Below are 18,118 nucleotides of genomic sequence, written 5' to 3' on the forward strand. Positions count from 1 at the left end.
TCTGTCTCGGTCTTGAGCACTTCTAATAGATTCTTTTGCAACTTGTAACATTTCCTGCATATCTTGCAAAAAATTACGTGCTGCATCATGCTAAAGTCCTGAGAATCCTACTGTAACAGGTAATCTAAATTGAAAACCATACATAAGCATGAAAGGACTAAAACCTGTACTCGTATGCTTAGTACTGTTATATGCAAATTCTAACATAGGAAGATAATCCTCCCATGAACTCTGTCTTTTGGATACATATGCTCGAAGCATATCCTCCAAAATCTGATTCACTCTTTCAGTCTGACCATCAGATTGAGGATGATCAGAGGAACTCAAATTGAAAGTTGTTTCCAACTTCTTAAAAACAAGTTTCCAAAAATCACTCGTAAACTTAGAGTCCCTATCACTAACTATGTCCTGCGGTAACCCGTACAGTCTAAACAATTGCTCGATAAACTGCCGTGCTAATTGCGTAGCTGTAATAGTCTTCCGGGTCGGTAAAAATCTAGCCATTTTGGTCAAGCGATCTACCACAACCCAAATAGAATCGTGGCCTTGATGTGTTCTTGGCAATCCGGTAATAAAATCCATGGAAATACTTTCCCATTTATTACCTGGAATTTGCAAAGGATGCAACAACCCAGCCTATCTAAAGCGTTCAGCTTTATTTGCCTGACAAATTTGACACTTGAGAACATAATCTTCTACATACCCTTTCATCTTTGGCCAATAAAAAGTGTGTTTCACTAACGATAATGTCTTGTGTACCCCAGGGTGTCCAGCAGAAGGAGCGTCGTGACACTCCTTAAGAATCTTGGACTTAATGTCCGGGATCTGTGGTACACAAATTTTGTCATTACGGAATAGTAAACCATTCCGAATCATCCACTGGCCTCCTGCAGCCTGAATGGTAGACTGCACAGTCATTGAGTCTTGGTCAATCAATGAGCTCCCGTCTTGGATCTTCTGCCAAAATGGACCAAAATAACTATCAGTCTTGCAAAGCCCTCTCAATGACTAAAATAAGTCAGTAGAAATCTTGGTGAACGACAAAGTATTCACCTCTCTAATTCGACTAAGCGCATCTGCGACACTATTCATGGATCCTTTTCTATAACGAGTCTCAAAATCAAAATCTTGCATTAATTCAGCCCATCGAGCTTTCCTTCCTCTCAAATCATCCACATCACACACATACTTGATTGACTAATGATCAGTCAATACCACAAACTTAGAGCCATATAAATAATGTCTCCAAACCTTGAGAGCATGAATCACAGCATAAAGCTCCTTCTCAAGGGTTGGCCAACGAGATTGAGTGTCGTCTAGCTTTTTACTTTCAAAAGCAACCGGTCTACCATCTTGAAATAGAGCAGCCCCGATAGCATAGTCACTGGCATCAGTTCCAAGAACATAAGGCCAACTAGGATCAGGTAATGCTAAGATAGGTGCTTCCTTGACTTTATCTTTCAAAAGTCTGAAGACCATAGAGCTCTCACAAACTCGCGACACTCTCTATATCCCAATAACTAACCTTGGCCACCCTTTTATAAGCTCTTGGCCGGTCATCGGGTGTCCACACATGGGCGTCCGTCCGTCCATACTTGGGTGCCCGCCCGTTAGTATATCCGTAACTCAGCTCGTCAATCAGCCTACCTAGCTCCAAGCTTTCCCAAACCTTGAAGCTAGTCTTGCGTGCGTGTAGCACACGGTAGATACACACTGTGCACAAGGGGGTGCAGGCCTGACTCGCCTCCCAACCATGACAGCCGTGGGCAAGCCCACAGTCTTGGCTGTCCCCACAGAGCCACGAGCTGAGCTAACTAGGTTGACGTACCGACCAATCTCCTTCTCGCGATGTCCCATACCGCCACGAAGCTGCCCTCGCGGGCCTCGAGATTGCTGCCGGCCTCGGCTGCATAAAGCAGGCGCACGTCTACACTAGATCCAGGCTCCAAGACCATAGAGCTCTCACAAACTCGCGAGACTCTCTATATCCCAATAACTAACCTTGGCCACCCTTTTATAGGCTCTTGGCCGGTCATCGGGCATCCAAACTTGGACGCCCGCCCGTCCATACTTGGGTGCCCGCCCGTTAGTATATCCCTAACTCAGCTCGTCAATCAGCCTGCCTAGCTCCAAGCTTCCCCACACCTCGAAGCTAGTCTTGCGTGCGTGTAGCACACGGTAGATACACACTGTGCACATGACAATGAGTAATCTCCACAAGTCCTACAGTCTTGTCGATAAAGAAAACCATGGAAAAGCTCTTTCTGGCAAGAAAACTAATTTAAAACCTATTTTAATGGTTTTCAAGTGATAAAAACCTCCAAGAAGCAATTTTTTGGGTTCTTGGAGCAATTTCAGGGTTTCTGAAATTTTCAGTATGTACGGTTCCGTACGGCTGTATGGATTTGTACAGTCGTACGGACAGGTGATGATGTGGCACAGCAGTTGATGGAGGCACTCTAAATCAGCGGGCAACGGTGAAAAATTCCATGATTTGCTTCATGATCAAGTAGATGATGATGGAGAAGATAATCTCCACACTTCAACGAAGATGGAAACGCAATGAAGAGGTTCTTCTTCAACTTGATGCTCAAGAGAGGCTCGTGCTTCTTTTATACTTGGGGAAGTCTTGCTTTTTACCAAAAAGTGATGCTTTGCTTTGCTTTTGCCTTTTACTTTGCCTTTGGTCTTTTCAATAGTAAAATATTACTCAACTTTAGTCAAAAGTTCTGATCCGTCCAAGCTCCTCACCATTTGGAGCTCCGGTCCTCTTGGTCAAGAAGAAGGATAGAAGTATGTGTCTGTGTGTGTCCCTACCACGCACTAAACAAGATCACCGTCAAGAACAAATTCCGGCTACCTCACATTGACAACTTGTTGGACCAACTCGTAAGGAAAAAGTAATTTAGCAAGCTGAATCTGATGTCCTATAACTAACCAACCCAACTCTAACCCCCACCCATAACCCTCCCATCAAGCTATCCACAACATCTTCCCTAGGAGCCCCTACCACATCCAACTGCTAAACCCCATAATAAATCTTCTCCCACAACTCAACCACCTCATTAACCGCATCCATAAGCCCCCCCACCCTCAAATCATTCCACAAGGGGTTGGATCTCAATGAGGAAGCCAACTACTTAGGAAAAAGATAGTGAAGATGATGGGAAGGACCTAGGGGTGTCCTTGCCTATCCATGACAACCGTGTGGGGACATTCCAAGGCAACTTTTTAACAAGGTTGAAATCCATCTAGTAAACTAACACATGGATCATCTATTTTCCTAGTGGAATATAGAATTTGCATTGTGTACCACAACAAATTGTTAGTGATTGGGATGGCAAATTCACGAGTTCATTTTGGAGAACTTTGTTTGAGATCATGGGAACCAAGTTGATGCCAAGTACCGCTTACCATCCCGAGATCGATGGTCCAACAAAGAGGGTGAATAAGTGGATTTGAGACACTATTGCCATGACACTCAAAGTGTGTGGATGAATGGTTGGCTCTAGCCGAGTTCGCCGTTAGTTGGAAAACAAAGTTGCTTATGACGATGAAGACTACGCTTTTAAGAACACGAGATCTCCGAGCATCACACCTCTATGGATCCGCAAAAGATCAAAGGTCATCATCCCTACAAATGTACATGAGCTTTGAAGTTTTCTTGGAGTAATTATCTTTTACTAACATTTCGAATAACACTATGTCCCAAAAGCCAATCCTCTGACAAATGATGTGTAGGAGGATCAAGTATTTTGCTCCCTGTTTGGAGAGACTAAGGATACAAATATCTTCAACTCCCATTCTCCGCTTGCCAGATATTTAGATGAACCGTTCATTGTTTTCAGGGACACCAATGGTGGGTGCCTTGGAGTTTGCAGCAATATGGACACCCTATTTTCTATGAGAGCTGAAAGCTCCATGGTGCAAGTTTTAGTATTCCACGTGTTAGAACCGCGTCCTCCAAATAACTTGTGGTTGAGCTTAGATTTGGATGAACCCTTCACTGTTCTCAAGGTTTCTAAGACAACACCTCCTTCACTAGGTATGCCACCAACTGTGGGTACCAATGCTGGATAAACAGTTTTACAACATCTTCAACGTAACATTAGCCCTGAAAGGAATAAGCATAACAAATTTGCTAAAATGATCAACAATTATTAAACACTACGTGTTACGCTTACCCAGACGGGGAGGCAAATTCATCACAAAATCCATAGATATATCTTGGAAAGATCCTTCGGCAAATCGACAATGGATGTAACAAACCTACTTTCTTCCCATGTGATGCTTTCACCTTTTGACAAATCAGACCATGTTGCACACAAGTGAACACGTCCCACCTCATTTTGGGCCAATAGAATTACATCTCTATCTTCTCCAACGTTGAGTTCACGCCTCTATGACCGACAGTGATGGCACCAAAGGCATCGTGGAGAAGAGTTACCTGAAACTGTTTTTAGACACAAAGTCGACTTTTGCAAAAAAGCCAACCATCCCGTATCAAGAAATGGCATGGTTCTGTGGCATCCAATGCATGTTTCCACTAAAGCACCAAATCCCTCGGAGTCCGCATGCTTGTGCTTCATCTCGTCTAGTAGTTTCCAATCGTAGACCGAGTAATTCTTCTTTGTAGAGAGTAGCTTACGAGATATGTAAGCAACCGGATGACCACTCTGCTATAAAACAGCTCCAATGGCGATGTTACTCGCATTGGTGATAACCTGTAATGAATCATCCCATGAGACAAGCACTAAACATGGAGCCTCAACCAAAGCAACCTTGAGGTCCTTAAAAGCTTACAGTCCATGCGAAGTCACGTGGATGATTGCCCTTGTGCAGATTTATGAGAGTTGCGAGAGGTCGAAAAACTTGTCGATGTGGGCGGAATATGCATGGCAAATTCCCACAAACGACCATACATCATATGCTATTTCTAGGATCTCCCAATTGAGGATTTCTACCACTTTGGTGGGATCTAATCGAATGTCATCAGATCTAATAATATATCCAAGATAATGAACCTCGAACAAATAGAATTCCGATTTCTTTTCATTGTGTTGCTTTCCAACAACTTCATCACTTTTTCAACGTCAATGTCATGTTGTTCTACTGTAGCTGAAAATACAAGTATGTCATCCAAGAAAATGAACACACACTCCAAAGGGCATTACCACAAACTTGTAGTGGGACTGTTTATTGTGGAATGATGTCTTGGGGATGTCCCCATCAACAATCCGTAACTAATAGTATCCAGTTATCATGTCAAGCTCGAAAAAAACCTTGGCTCCATTCAGCCCCTCTAAGATATAATCAATCTGAGGCATCAAGACCTTGCTCTTGACTGTCAACTTATTAAGAGCGCGATAATACACACAAAGTCTGAAAGATCCATCCATTTTTCTAATGAAAAGATCAATGCTACAAAAGGAGACACGCTAGAACATATGAAACTAGCTTGCAACAATTTTTGGAGTTGTGGATCCAACTCCGATTCCATAGCCTTGCTTAGGCAAAACAGAAACTTGCTTGGTGATTCCAACTCAGCAATTGGACCTTAGCCCCTTCTATGGGCTGGTCATGTTGCCTACTATGCCCCATGGGCATGGGCTTGTCTTTGGTTGGCCCATAGGCATGCTTCACATGCAACTTCATGTCTGAGCTTCTATATGCACCTAATGCTAGGGTTGACCTCTACATGACTCTATCTGATGAATTCTCCAATTGGGTAAGAGGACTGACACATGCATGGCTTTGGAGATTGACCTCAAAGCTTGTGCCTAACATGTCCCGAACTAGAGCTCACAATGGGGCCACCACATACAACAATATTCCTAAGCAGGTAATCCTACTGTATAAATGTTGCAGTCATGTAGAGTCAATGTGACATATGCTACTATCAAACAAGACGACTCTCTGGCCACCTATGTAGCCAAATGTCTTGCACAACTCCTTGAGTCACGGGTACCCTCCTGCTTATCGTCAAGCTCCCAGCTCACAATGGTGCCAATCCCGGAACTGGGAGCCAAAGAACTAGAGGCATCCCTGAGGTCTACCTGGGAGATGGCTCACCACTGAAGCTATCAAGGTTGCGGTTGAGGTCTGGGCAAGGGTTTTCTTAGGGCATTCCCTTGAAGTATGCCCTTTTGTATGTCAATAGAAGCATCACATCTCCTGTTTATATCGGTTTTCCTCATCTTGCCTGTGTCTTGCCTGCCTGAGCTTTCTAGTCTAGAGTAAGTTTAGGCACGTTGGTCTAGTTCCTGGATTCACAGGCTCCCATGCTCTGTCTTGGAGTAGACCCCAATTGGTTCTGGCTCTTGCCACTTGCAAAAGCTACCTTGGGGAATACGGGCTGGAAAGTCTTAGGCTTTCCACCGTTGTACTTCATTTTGGCACTTTGTGCAAGCGCACGTGCCCGTTTGAAGCCCGGCAGTTCATACATACGCACATCCCATTGGATTTGTGTGTCTAAACCATAAAGGAATTGCCCTCTCTTGTCCGCCTCAGATTTGTGCAACTATAAAGCCAAGTGAGTGACTTTGTTGTCAAACTCGAGAACTGGATGCACGTTTTGACACAAACCCCTAAACTCGTTCTCAAGCCGCTCAAGATAATGAAGTGAAAACCACTCGATGACGAACTGGTCCCATACATAGTCGGCAACTTTTCAGCCCTAAGGTCAATCATACATTCTCATCCAGCAATATGAGCAAATACACCGTCTTAGTGGGGGCTCTTCTAAGGGTTACTGGTACCCAATCTAGTGTTCTCAAGGTGAGGATTGACCACAATATACCAACAATGTAATCCCTATGTGCTATGGAGTCCAAGATAAAAGGGGGAGTGTAGATGTGTTTCTCAATGAGCTTAGATTGCTGCATTTTAATGGTTGGCCTTGTAAACGTGATAGATGGATATTAACATGGACAAAAGGCGTGTAGCCGCCTCGATAGAGGTTTGAATGGTTACAAGTATAGGAGTAAAATAAAAAATCCTAGAAAGCCCATCTATGGGCAAAGGTACATGTGGATCAAGCCAAGAGGGGGGATGATCATGATGCGCAAAAAGCATACAGGGGAGAGGGCAGGTGGGACTGCGCTTTTTTGGCAGGTTCAAAGCATGAGCTATGACGTGAAAAGAGTGATTAATACTCGTACAAGAGGCATACTATTTTTTTTGGCTATTGTAAAAGGGTGATAGATATTCAAAGGAGGTGGTGAACTTTTGTTCTTTTGTCTAATGCAAGGAAATAAAGTTTGCTCAGGCTCATGAGCTGATTTCTCCTCTCCTTTAACCTAGCTCAGTCCCCTGAATCAAAGCATTACTGCACTTATCTTCTTTTTTTTCTTGGCAATGGATGCATTGAACATTGTCACATTCATAGCTGTTTTGCTCCCTTTAGATAAATTGTTTCATTTTCCATGATACAGTGTAGATGTCGAGGATCCACTTTGATCCCCTCACACTGTAGCATAGTAGCATTGTACCACTGGCACTCACATGGCTGGTTTTTTTTTCAGCTCTAGATGAATTGTTTTTGTTTTTCCCACGATTCAATCACGTCATGGACACATCATAACACTTTTTGGTCTCGTAAACCCTTTGGTCTTTTGAAGACATTATTAGAACTCTCTCTCTCTCTCTCTCTCTCTCTCTCTCTCTCTCTCTCTCTGTGTGTGTGTGTGTGTGTGTGTGTGTGTGTGTGTGTGTGTGTGTGTCCACTGTTACCTTATGCGTTGAATCAAACCCTTTCTATGCATTTCCGGTGTTACCTTATGAAGGAAATCAAGTAATATTTTCTCGAATCAAACCCTAAATACGCAAACAGAACCAAGGTTTTCGTTGCAGCTTAATTAGGTGGAGAGTAGATTGGACATCTTGAACCATGGCAGGCTCCCGGGAACCATCAGGACCTGAAAAACAAAAAAAACCAAAAAAAAAAAAAGCAAAGGAAAGCAAGGGTTACAAGGACAGAAAGGTGTTTGGCAACACCATCTCCAAGCAAACTCTGCGTAGCAGAAGACAAGCACAGAAGAAGACCAAGATAAACACACCGGCTCCCAAGGGCACACGTGCCAGATCACACAGGCTTGCTCACAGGGTATAAAACACGCCATCCTTCTTTGTCGACGTGGCTATATATATTGTTCAATGCGCGCGTGTATCTCATTGTAAATGTGCGCATCCAAATTGTGGTTATGGCAACCACACACTCCCACCTACATGCATAAGACAAAATGAAAGTTTCTTTCCACTTTCAAAGATAAAAATTCTAAGGGCATCAGCTCTTCATCATATACACGAGCCAGGCATGCTACTCCATCATTATGCCAGATGGGGCGGCTCCATGCTTACCTTATAGGGAGAAGCGGAGCCTCTCAAGCGGCATGCAACTGCTAGTTATTGGTTAGGCCAGTCGCCTCAAGCGGCATGCAACTGCTAGTTACTGGTTAGGGCAGTCGCCTCGAGGAACAGTGCAACTACATAATAAAACTCTTCATCAAGAGCTTTCCCTTATCAACTATCAAACAATATACAAGTCCAAACCATAAACAAGAGATATAATAACAAAGAAAGAACAAGACAAGAGCATTGGTACTCTCTCTCTCTCTCTCCCACAAATGTGAGTGGCTCCTTCTCCCTCACATGGGTATCCAAATATTGTATTTTCAAAATTGACCCTTGGAGCCAATAATAGCTTGAATATCCAAAGTTAGGTCTTTTCTTTTACAAAAATAACCTTATTGTCTTTTGTGCTCTATCTTTATAATATATAAATTGATTTCCTACACGTAAGATGTGCTAACCATGGAATTTCAATTACCATTACAAATACAACACCCGATCAAAGCTAAAACACGTTGTTAATTAAATATAAAAACTTGGCACAGTGTCATAGATACTACACATGGCACAATCATTGGCACTCACACATCATGCTCAAACTACCATCCATGCGGCGACACCTCAATCAGTACCCTTGCATTACTTCAACACCTATTACTCACACAAGTGTTAATCACATTGTTTAGAATAATTAACTAGGCTCCTCAAATTTATCCCAACATGATTATGTTCAAAAGCACAAACACATAACACCAATAGCACTAGCTCAATATTTAACATGGTAAATTACCCACAGTACACCTATAACACTGGCATGCTCCCAAATGCATATATATACCAATAACACTAACCCATCAGTATTAATGTAGTATCACCCACGATACCGACTACCAACATTGTACAACGGTATCTCTAACATCCCCACTTAACCATAGTGTGGCTTCTTAACATCCCCACCTCGATACCAACTACCAACATGGTACAATGGTATCTCTAACATCCCCACTTTCAGTGTGAATATAAACAGCAAAGTCCCTAAAGAAGTTGCTCTAAACTTTTTGGTACCACCTCATGGCCATCTACCATGCCTGAGCATAGCGTGAAAACAATTTCATGCATACTCAACCACACACTGAACACTCTTACCAATGTGGTTTAGCACTAAATTGACAAGGTTAGGGCTTTATCTAGAATAACAAGCACCTAAAGTTTGTGACTTTCCATAAAATTTGAGCTCGTTGGAAGTCAACACCTATATCGGTTAAATAAAGCTATCACTTTCTTTCGATAAATTTATCAACTCCATTTGACACAAGGTCAAGCAGGCATGAAGGGTCCACCCCTGAGCACTCCATCTCAGTACATAACCCAAGAGATTGGTTTGATCGCTCTAAATCAGCGCTCACTCTTGTTCTTGTTGTTGTAGAAACCTCAACTAATCACTCTAGATTAGCACACCTTTCTACAAGGAAGGTGATGATTGTTGGAAAGTGCGCATGCATACAACAATACCATGGCAAAGTATAAAAACGATCAAGATAATTGCTAGGCATTCCGTATTAGCATCAAGATCAAGATTTGTGTAATCACTCTGGATTAATGCCAAATCTAGTGTGATTTGCCTCTAACTTCTTCGGATTAGCTTCAAATGTTAAGTTTGCTTCTGAACCACCATGTTCAGTCCTAAACTCGCCAGACATGTTAGAACACTCCGCCAAGCTCTCCGGCTTAGAATTCTTTCTAACAAACACAGTCATGGTTTATAAAACTATGTTGAATGCTCATCTAGAGTGAAGTACTTCTCACTTTAACCAGGTAGTAACCCCATCACATACTCTTAATGATGCACTCATTTCCTAGTGCCTTGCAATTGGTAGGTTCTACAAGGACATGAACTTTGCAAAACTAAATAGCCCAAGTAAAGGTACATATGTTAGGGACAATACTTTAAATGTGGTAGTAAAGACCACATGTCACGTTAATGTACAACAAAGACCACAGGCCACATCAATGTACAAAAAAAGACAAGAAAGGAGATGAGCCTCGCCTCTGTAACTTCCCTAAGTACTACAACAAGGAAAACAAGACACACAATACATATTTTTCGTTAGTACTATGATCAAGGAAACATGCAACACTTGTGTTTCATCTAGAACACCAAATTATAGCTGCCACTTGCAACTATGAAAGATGTCAATAAAACACAAATTCCTACTAAGCCATTGAATAACATTATGCCTTTAGTATACGCCACCAAAAATTCTCAAATCCTCAAGAACATCATATAATGAATGTGCTCCAACATTTATCTTGTGTTGGAAACCACATAGAGTTTAATTCAACAAATTTGTGTAACTGGTACAAGTCTTTAGCAAATTGTTCTATAATGTGGTAAAGTTCAATTGACCTTACACATAGTTTAAGGAAAGCTACACTGTACTCTCTCCAAAAGTTCTTGTGTTCTTCCAAGAATAGTCTACACATCTTGCAACACGAAGATGATTTCCACATAGGCAACGTCTATGTGATGTATAGTGTGTACGCACTATTAGAAAATCAAGAGTAATGTGCACCAATGAGAGAACCACTCCCAGCCCACAAGCAGATACATGCGTATCCACATGTCTACTCCTGCAACCACTTTAGTTGCTTGGAAATACATATATCTGTCTCTACAGCCAACCATGTCTCCTACGGGCATGTTTACGGGCATGTTTATGGGCTATCTATTGTCACATCCAAAAGCTAATAGCATCATCCAGACACACCCTCTACAAGTGTGGTCTGATTAGACACCTCCACTATGTGAAACAACATTGTAAAACATTTCAATTATGCGAAATTATTTACTACTATAAAGCAATAAGCGAGAAATTCTTTATCGCTTAACCAGTTTGTATATACATATGCTACGATATATGGATTAGGTATGCTTCCAACACATCCTACACTAATAGACAAACAAAATCAATCTCTGTACTTTGAGACTGCTTTGACATGAATAACACAACATCCAATTTATGTTTATACCAATATGAAGTCTGGCGTATAACAAGTCTTTGTTGCCTCCTCATTACAGTGGCAATGCACTACCTACCTGTAGGTGGCAATATACTACCCAACTGTAATCCATTACCAATAGAAAATAATGGTCTTCATACGCACTTCATAAACATATTACAAAATACAAAAATGTAAAAGTTTATCCTTTTATGTCTTATAGTTGGACTTCACAACTTATCCTATCTATCTTAAATACCAAATTCTTTCTCAATTTGGCTGAGTAACTCCATACTCTTTACAAGAAACTCCGTACTCGTGGATACAGCCTTCTCAAGTTGGAATATCCACAGAGCCATCTTTAACAAGACGCTTGAGCCACTTATTTGGAAGTGCTCATCTAGATTGACTCAAAACCTTTGGCACTATGACATAAAGTATGGGGCATTGTAGCACCCAATTGTTGTTGATTGAAAGACATTCACTGAATAACTATATCAATCTCTAAACTCTACGGTTAGCATCTAATCATGAGTCCTACTAGGCCGTGATAGTAGCCTTAGACTTCAACTTTCAGTGTGAATATAAACAGCAAAGTCCCTAAAGAAGTTGCTCAAAACTTTGTGGTACCACCTCATGGCCATCTACCATGCCTGAGCATAGCATGAAAACAATTTCATGCATACTCAACCACACACTCAACACTCTTACCAATTTGGTTTAGCATTGAATTGACAAGGTTAGGGCTTTATCTAGAATAACAAGCAGCTAAAGTTTGTGACTTTCTATAAAATTTGAGCTCGTTTTGGAAATCATCGGTTAAATGAATCTATCACTTTCTTTTGATAAGTTTATCAACCCCATTTGACACAAGGTCATGCAGGCATGAAGGGTCCACCCCTGAGCACTCTATCTCAGTACATAACCCAAGAGATTGGTTTGATCGCTCTGAAGGTAGAAATAAAGAAGGATGAAAAAAGTCCGGAGTATGCAAGCCTTGCTTTGGCAGCTCAAAAGCAAGGAAATTCTTCTCTGCACCATGAAATGAAAATGGAGAACTACTAGTACAACAACCAGAGAAATATGAAGCATGGAAAAAGTTACATATGGCCGTTCCTGATCAAAGCAATGGAGAAAAGACTAGAGTAGCAAAAGAAAATGTGTGGATTGCTCTTGACAAATTGGCAGTGCTTTTGTAGAAGATGACATTTGGACCAGATGATTCCAAGGAGTTTAAGGAGGTGATTGGTATATTCTATGCATCAGTTGTTGAAGCCTAGACTTCAAGTAGTATAACACATTACATGGTAAGTGTGACATTACAATTAATTTATATGGCTTTAGAGACTAACTATATTTATGTTGTTTATTGATATGTAGCATATATTGCATGCTCATGGTCCGTACTTTGCAAATGAAGGAAGTTTAGCATATGGTCTACACAGGGCATGGAGCAATCTCATTGGCAAGCATGATGTGATTTCCAAAAGACAACTGCTCATGGAGGTGGAATCTATGATGTCAATCCAATGAAACAATTACTTCTATGGTGGTATAGAAAGATAGTAATAAGGTTAGAGGAGAAGAAACCTATGTCCAATGGATCACAGGCAGCAATACACAGAGTCATATGTGAGGTTAGAAAGGCACGATTTAAGAATTCATCAAGTGTAGAGAGAAACATGCTGAATGGTTGAGAACTCAAAAAAGAGAGGGAAGCAAGTGGAAAACCCGAGAGTCAAGTGTTTCAAATGAGCAAATGCATGTTGAAACTCTGTAATTTTTTGTTGATGCAAGTATTACTCTACTAAACCAAAATGTCTTTCACATAGAGCTTGTAAACCAATGTGATATATCACCCATAATCTCACTAACTATAACCATAATATTAAATAATTTTATGTGTATACTTGTGTGTGAGAGTATATACATACTTGTGTGAATAGTTGTGTTATTTTTAAAGTTGACTAAACTATTACTTATAAGTGCTAAAGTTGACTAAACTATTACTTAAAGTTGACTAAAGTTGACTAAACTATTACTTATAAGTGCTTATAAGTGGTGAGACATTTACATTTAATAGTCTTCTAGCTTTCAAGGCATGGCACGCACCAAGCAAATTGCTAAGAGGAACCCTACTAAGACTCGCCCAACACAGCCCCAGGTCAATATACCAACGGAGACAGATAGGTGAGCGCACTCAATCTGACAATCCAGAAGGCACTACTATAGGTATAACGCATCCACATTTGCCACGTCATAAGAAGCGTAGATGGAGACTAGGCACTGCTGCTCTTCGAGAAATAAGGAAGTATCAGAAAAGTACAAACTTAATCATACCGAGGGAGCCATTTGCAAGACTGGTGAGAGAGATATTGCAAGATCTCTAGCGAATGTCTTGTAATAGGTTCTATGCACAAGACTTAGTTCTACAGTCAACAATGTGCAGCGATGGTCAACCCAAGCATTTCTAGCTCTTCAAGAAGTAGTTGAGGCATATTCGGTGGACCTCATGCATGATGGTCAGTTGGTAGCTATTCATGCGAAGTGCATCACTCTTATGGACAAGGATTTGAGACTTGTACGAAGGATTCGTAATAATAATGGCAATTCCTTTAGTTTGAACATGGATAATATGATTTGAGTAAATCATATGATGCATTGTAAACCTGTGTTTCAATGTACTTGTAATCTATGAAGTGTTTTTAATACAAGTACGATTTGATGTTTCTTTCTCAATATCTTGGGTGTAATTATCTTTTTCTCTCGTATAGTTTTTCAAGTTTATCAAAAGCATTATTTTTTTGTTCAGATGCCTCATATGGATTTAGGATTTTTCACACAACATGTATGCATGAAAGACTATAAGTGTATAAAATTTTAATGAATTTTGTCTTTACTAAAAAAATATAATAAAATTTACTCTAAAAATTAGATTACTTTAAACATGGAAGGAAGTTCTAGAAACCCTAGGGAATTAGTGAGATGTTGCATCAGAGGGGCTCTTATAAATAAGGAAATTACTAAATATAATAAAAATTACTAAAAATTTTAAGAGTGATTTATTTTCATTCTATAAAAATATAAATATAAGTTATATTTTTAGTTTTTGAAGTTATAAATATAACTTTAGAGTCTTTCATTTTCATTCTATTCTTGTTTTATCTTCTTCAAGAACATGGCTCGCACCAAGCAGAGTGCCAGGAGGATTGATCCCGTGAAGGTCAGGCCCCCAACACTGCCCACACATCTCGCAAATGTCGGTGGAGACCTGGCATTATCGCTCTTCGAGAAATAAGAAAGTATTAAAAGATAACAGACCTGATCCCGAGGAGACCTTTTTATCTCCTCATTAGGGAGATCATGGATGATTTGAACGCGAGCCAGATATCTCGATGGCATCATCAGGTCGGCAATAGTGAGGCTCCCACACAATGGACAGCAGTAGCTTTGAAAGCTCTTCAAGAGGCTACTGAAGCTTTTTTGGTGGACATGTTTGGTGACACAGTGTACATAACCACCTACACATGCTTATAGCCTACTATGAAAACTAGTATGCAATGTTGTGTTGAGCTAAAAAGATAAATGAGTACGTAGTGAACAATAGGAAGGGTGAGGGGAGATGAATTATGATGCCACACTTTATTGGGAGTGCTAACAACCTCTTTGTAACTGAATTAAAATAGAATAATATTCCCTCACCTAGTATCTAGTGCTATTATACAAATGATAATAGAGTGCTTGTTAATAAGAACTAGTAGTTTTGCATTAAATATAGAATAATATTCCCTCACCTACTATCTAGTGCTATTATATAGATTATTTTGATTGCTTTTTGTTAATAAGATTATATTCGATTGCTATTATATAAATTATATTCGATTGCTATTATATAGATTATATTCGATTGCTATTATATAGATTATATTCGATTGCTATTATATAAATTATATTCGATTGCTATTATATAAATTATATTCGATTGCTATTATATAGATTATATTCGATTGCTATTATATAAATTATATTCTATTGCTTGTTAATAAGCACTACCAGTTTGCACCAAAAGTGGTCCACCTATACCCGCATATACCCACATGGAAGGGAAAGAAGAAACATTTAAAGTAAGCATCAAAAAGCACCATCATTGTTTTTTTGGTCTTGGGCATCAAAAGACATCATCATTCAGGACAACAATGCACTCCTGGAGCCTAGCCACATGAGGAGCAAGAGGAAAATCAAGGTGCCATTTTCTTTACATTGGGCAAAATCAAAAACTCTCTAAGAGTAGTGTTGTAAAAAATGATTTTCTTAATAATCTTACCTTATAAGGTTTCATAATGAAAAAAAAACTCCACACCACATCTTCTATAAGAGGTAGTTCATAAGGAATATTTGGTTTGTGTAAAAACAATGTATTAGGTGGAAGAAAAAAAAGCAACACAATAGTGTACTAGGTGGAAGGAAAAAAATCAACAAAGCACTATCGTTTTCTTTGTCGTAGGCATTGAAATGCCTTTATAAGAGGATATTCATAAAGTACTTTAGAGATTCCATCAAGTGGTGGTATAATTAAAAGAGCAAAGTAGGTGCGGTTCTTTTTTTTTTGCTAAACTACAAGAAATAAAGCTATCATTAGGCAAAATTTGAACAAAAAAAGGACCGTCTAAGAAATGCCATGTTAGCTTTTTGTTAAAAATGGACTCATGGTTAAATTTTTGCAAATCAAATCAAAATATATCGGAGATTGTAGACTGAAAATCTACTCTTCGAGATCTTTCCAATGATATATAGCACGATGGGCAATTTTGGCATGTAGCATGATGGGCAATTTTGCATATTCAAGAAGTTTCCAAATTGGTGATGATGTGGCATGTTTCAAGACGTTTCCAAATTGATGATGACGTGTGCCACATCATCACCAATTTGGAAACTTTTTAAATTATATGCAAAATTACCCATCATGCTATATATCATTGGAAAGATCTCAAAGAGTAGATTCTCAATCTACAATCTCTGACAAATTTTGATTTGATTTGTAAAATTTTAGCCATTAACCCATTTTTTTTAAAAAGCTGATATGGCAATGCTTAGAGGGCCCTTTTTGAGTCTAAATTTTAGATTCGATATGTGTCTTATGATGTGCACGAAAACTCTCTAGATCTTAACTTTATCTATTGACATGTGTTGTCCTTTGGTCCATTATAATACACGGGAAAGCCCATGGATCCCAAATTTCAAGTCATAAACCTAGCAATGAGTCTTTAGCTAAGGATGGACATCTATAATAATTCAAGACATTCTGAGAAGATGCCAAATAACCGAAGAATCCTATATGATGAAGAGGATGCAATGAGCATGAGAGGAAGTGAAAAACAACAATATGAGCAATGGTGCTACTTGGGAGACACTTAGCTTGGAGGAGACACTCATTCAAGAAAAGAACAAAGTATGAAGTTTTACGTTATGTGCCACTAAAAAAAACCGTTTGCTACACTTTCAACACAAAGTGTTTTCTTTAATGGGAAAAGGGCATGTTCTGCTATGTTTATAGATTTAAGAGAAGAGTTGTGCCACTTCCCTACCATACCTTGTGTACGATCTTTCACATAGGAATGCATTTAATAGGCATAGCCGTAGTACGATTAGCTTTATCACCAATTAATATTGGCTAACATGTGCATATGCAAGGAGTATATGAGAGGGTTGTTCTATATTCAACAATCAGAATATCTACCTCTTTCAAGCCAGAATTGCTCGCTTACAAGCCAATTTCTCTCTTAGAACTTTGGCATGTGTACTTTCTATACCAGCATTATTAAAAACTACTTTTCTAACTCAGCTATGATAAGAGTTTGCCAACAAAAAGTGATCAAGCTCACATGAAGTCATATAAAACGGCACGAATATATCTACTTAGAGCATAGCCTAAGAAAGCTATCATTACGCAAAATTTGAACTCAAAAAAGGGCCCTCTAAGAAATGCCATGTCAACTTTTTTTTGTTAAAAATAGACATATGGTTAAGTTTCTACAAATCAAATCAAAAGTCAGAGATTGTAGATTGGGAATCTACTCTTCGAGATCTTTCCAATGATATATAGCATGATGGGCAATTATGGCATGTAGCATAATGAAAAATTTTTATATTCAAGAAGTTCCCAAATTGTTGATGACGTGGCATGTTACTATTCAATAAGTTCCCAAATTGGTGATAACGTGGCATGTAACATGCTCATAACATGCCACATCATCACCAATTTGGAAACTTCTTCAATATGCAAAATTGCCCATCATGCTATATATCATGGGAAAGATCTCGAAGAGTAGATTCTCAACCTACAATCTCCAACAAATTTTGATTTGATTTATAAAATTTTAACATCAACCCATTTTTAAAGAAAAAATTGGCATTGCTAAGAGGGTCCTTTTTGAGTCCAAATTTTTGATTCGGTATGTGTCTTCTGATATGCAAGAAAAATCTCTAGATCGTAACTTTGTCTATTGACATGTGTTGTCCTTTGGTCCATTATAATACACAGGAAAGCCCATGGATCCCAAATTTCAAGTCATAAACCTAGCAATGAGCCATTAGCCAAGTATGGACATCTAGAATAATTCAAGACATCCTAAGAAGATGCCAAACAATCGAAGAATCCAATACAATGAAGAGGATGCAATGAGAACGAGAGGAAGCGAAAAACAACAATAGGAGTAATGGTGCTATTTGGGAGACACTTAGCTTGGAGCTTGGCACTCGTTCAAGAAAA

The 18,118-nt window shown here is 39.5% G+C and overlaps 1 protein-coding gene across 1 annotated transcript in view; it reads right to left on the reverse strand.

Moving 5' to 3' along the window:
* The window catches only part of LOC147607134 (Galactose oxidase/kelch repeat superfamily protein), a 33,587-nt gene extending 25,390 nt beyond the window's left edge, over positions 1-8,197 (reverse strand). Inside the window, exons 1-2 of the mRNA XM_086791074.1 lie at positions 8,058-8,197; positions 7,776-7,916 (exon numbers count right to left, since the gene is read on the reverse strand). The gene's annotated coding sequence lies outside the window, so the exon portion shown is untranslated. The remainder of the gene's footprint in view (positions 1-7,775; positions 7,917-8,057) is intronic.
* Positions 8,198-18,118: the final 9,921 nt, after the last annotated feature.

Source organism: Cibotium barometz, chromosome 56 (genome assembly GCF_041138505.1).
Source record: "Cibotium barometz isolate CiBa-2024 chromosome 56, ASM4113850v1, whole genome shotgun sequence".
Taxonomy (NCBI): Eukaryota; Viridiplantae; Streptophyta; class Polypodiopsida; order Cyatheales; family Cibotiaceae; genus Cibotium; species Cibotium barometz.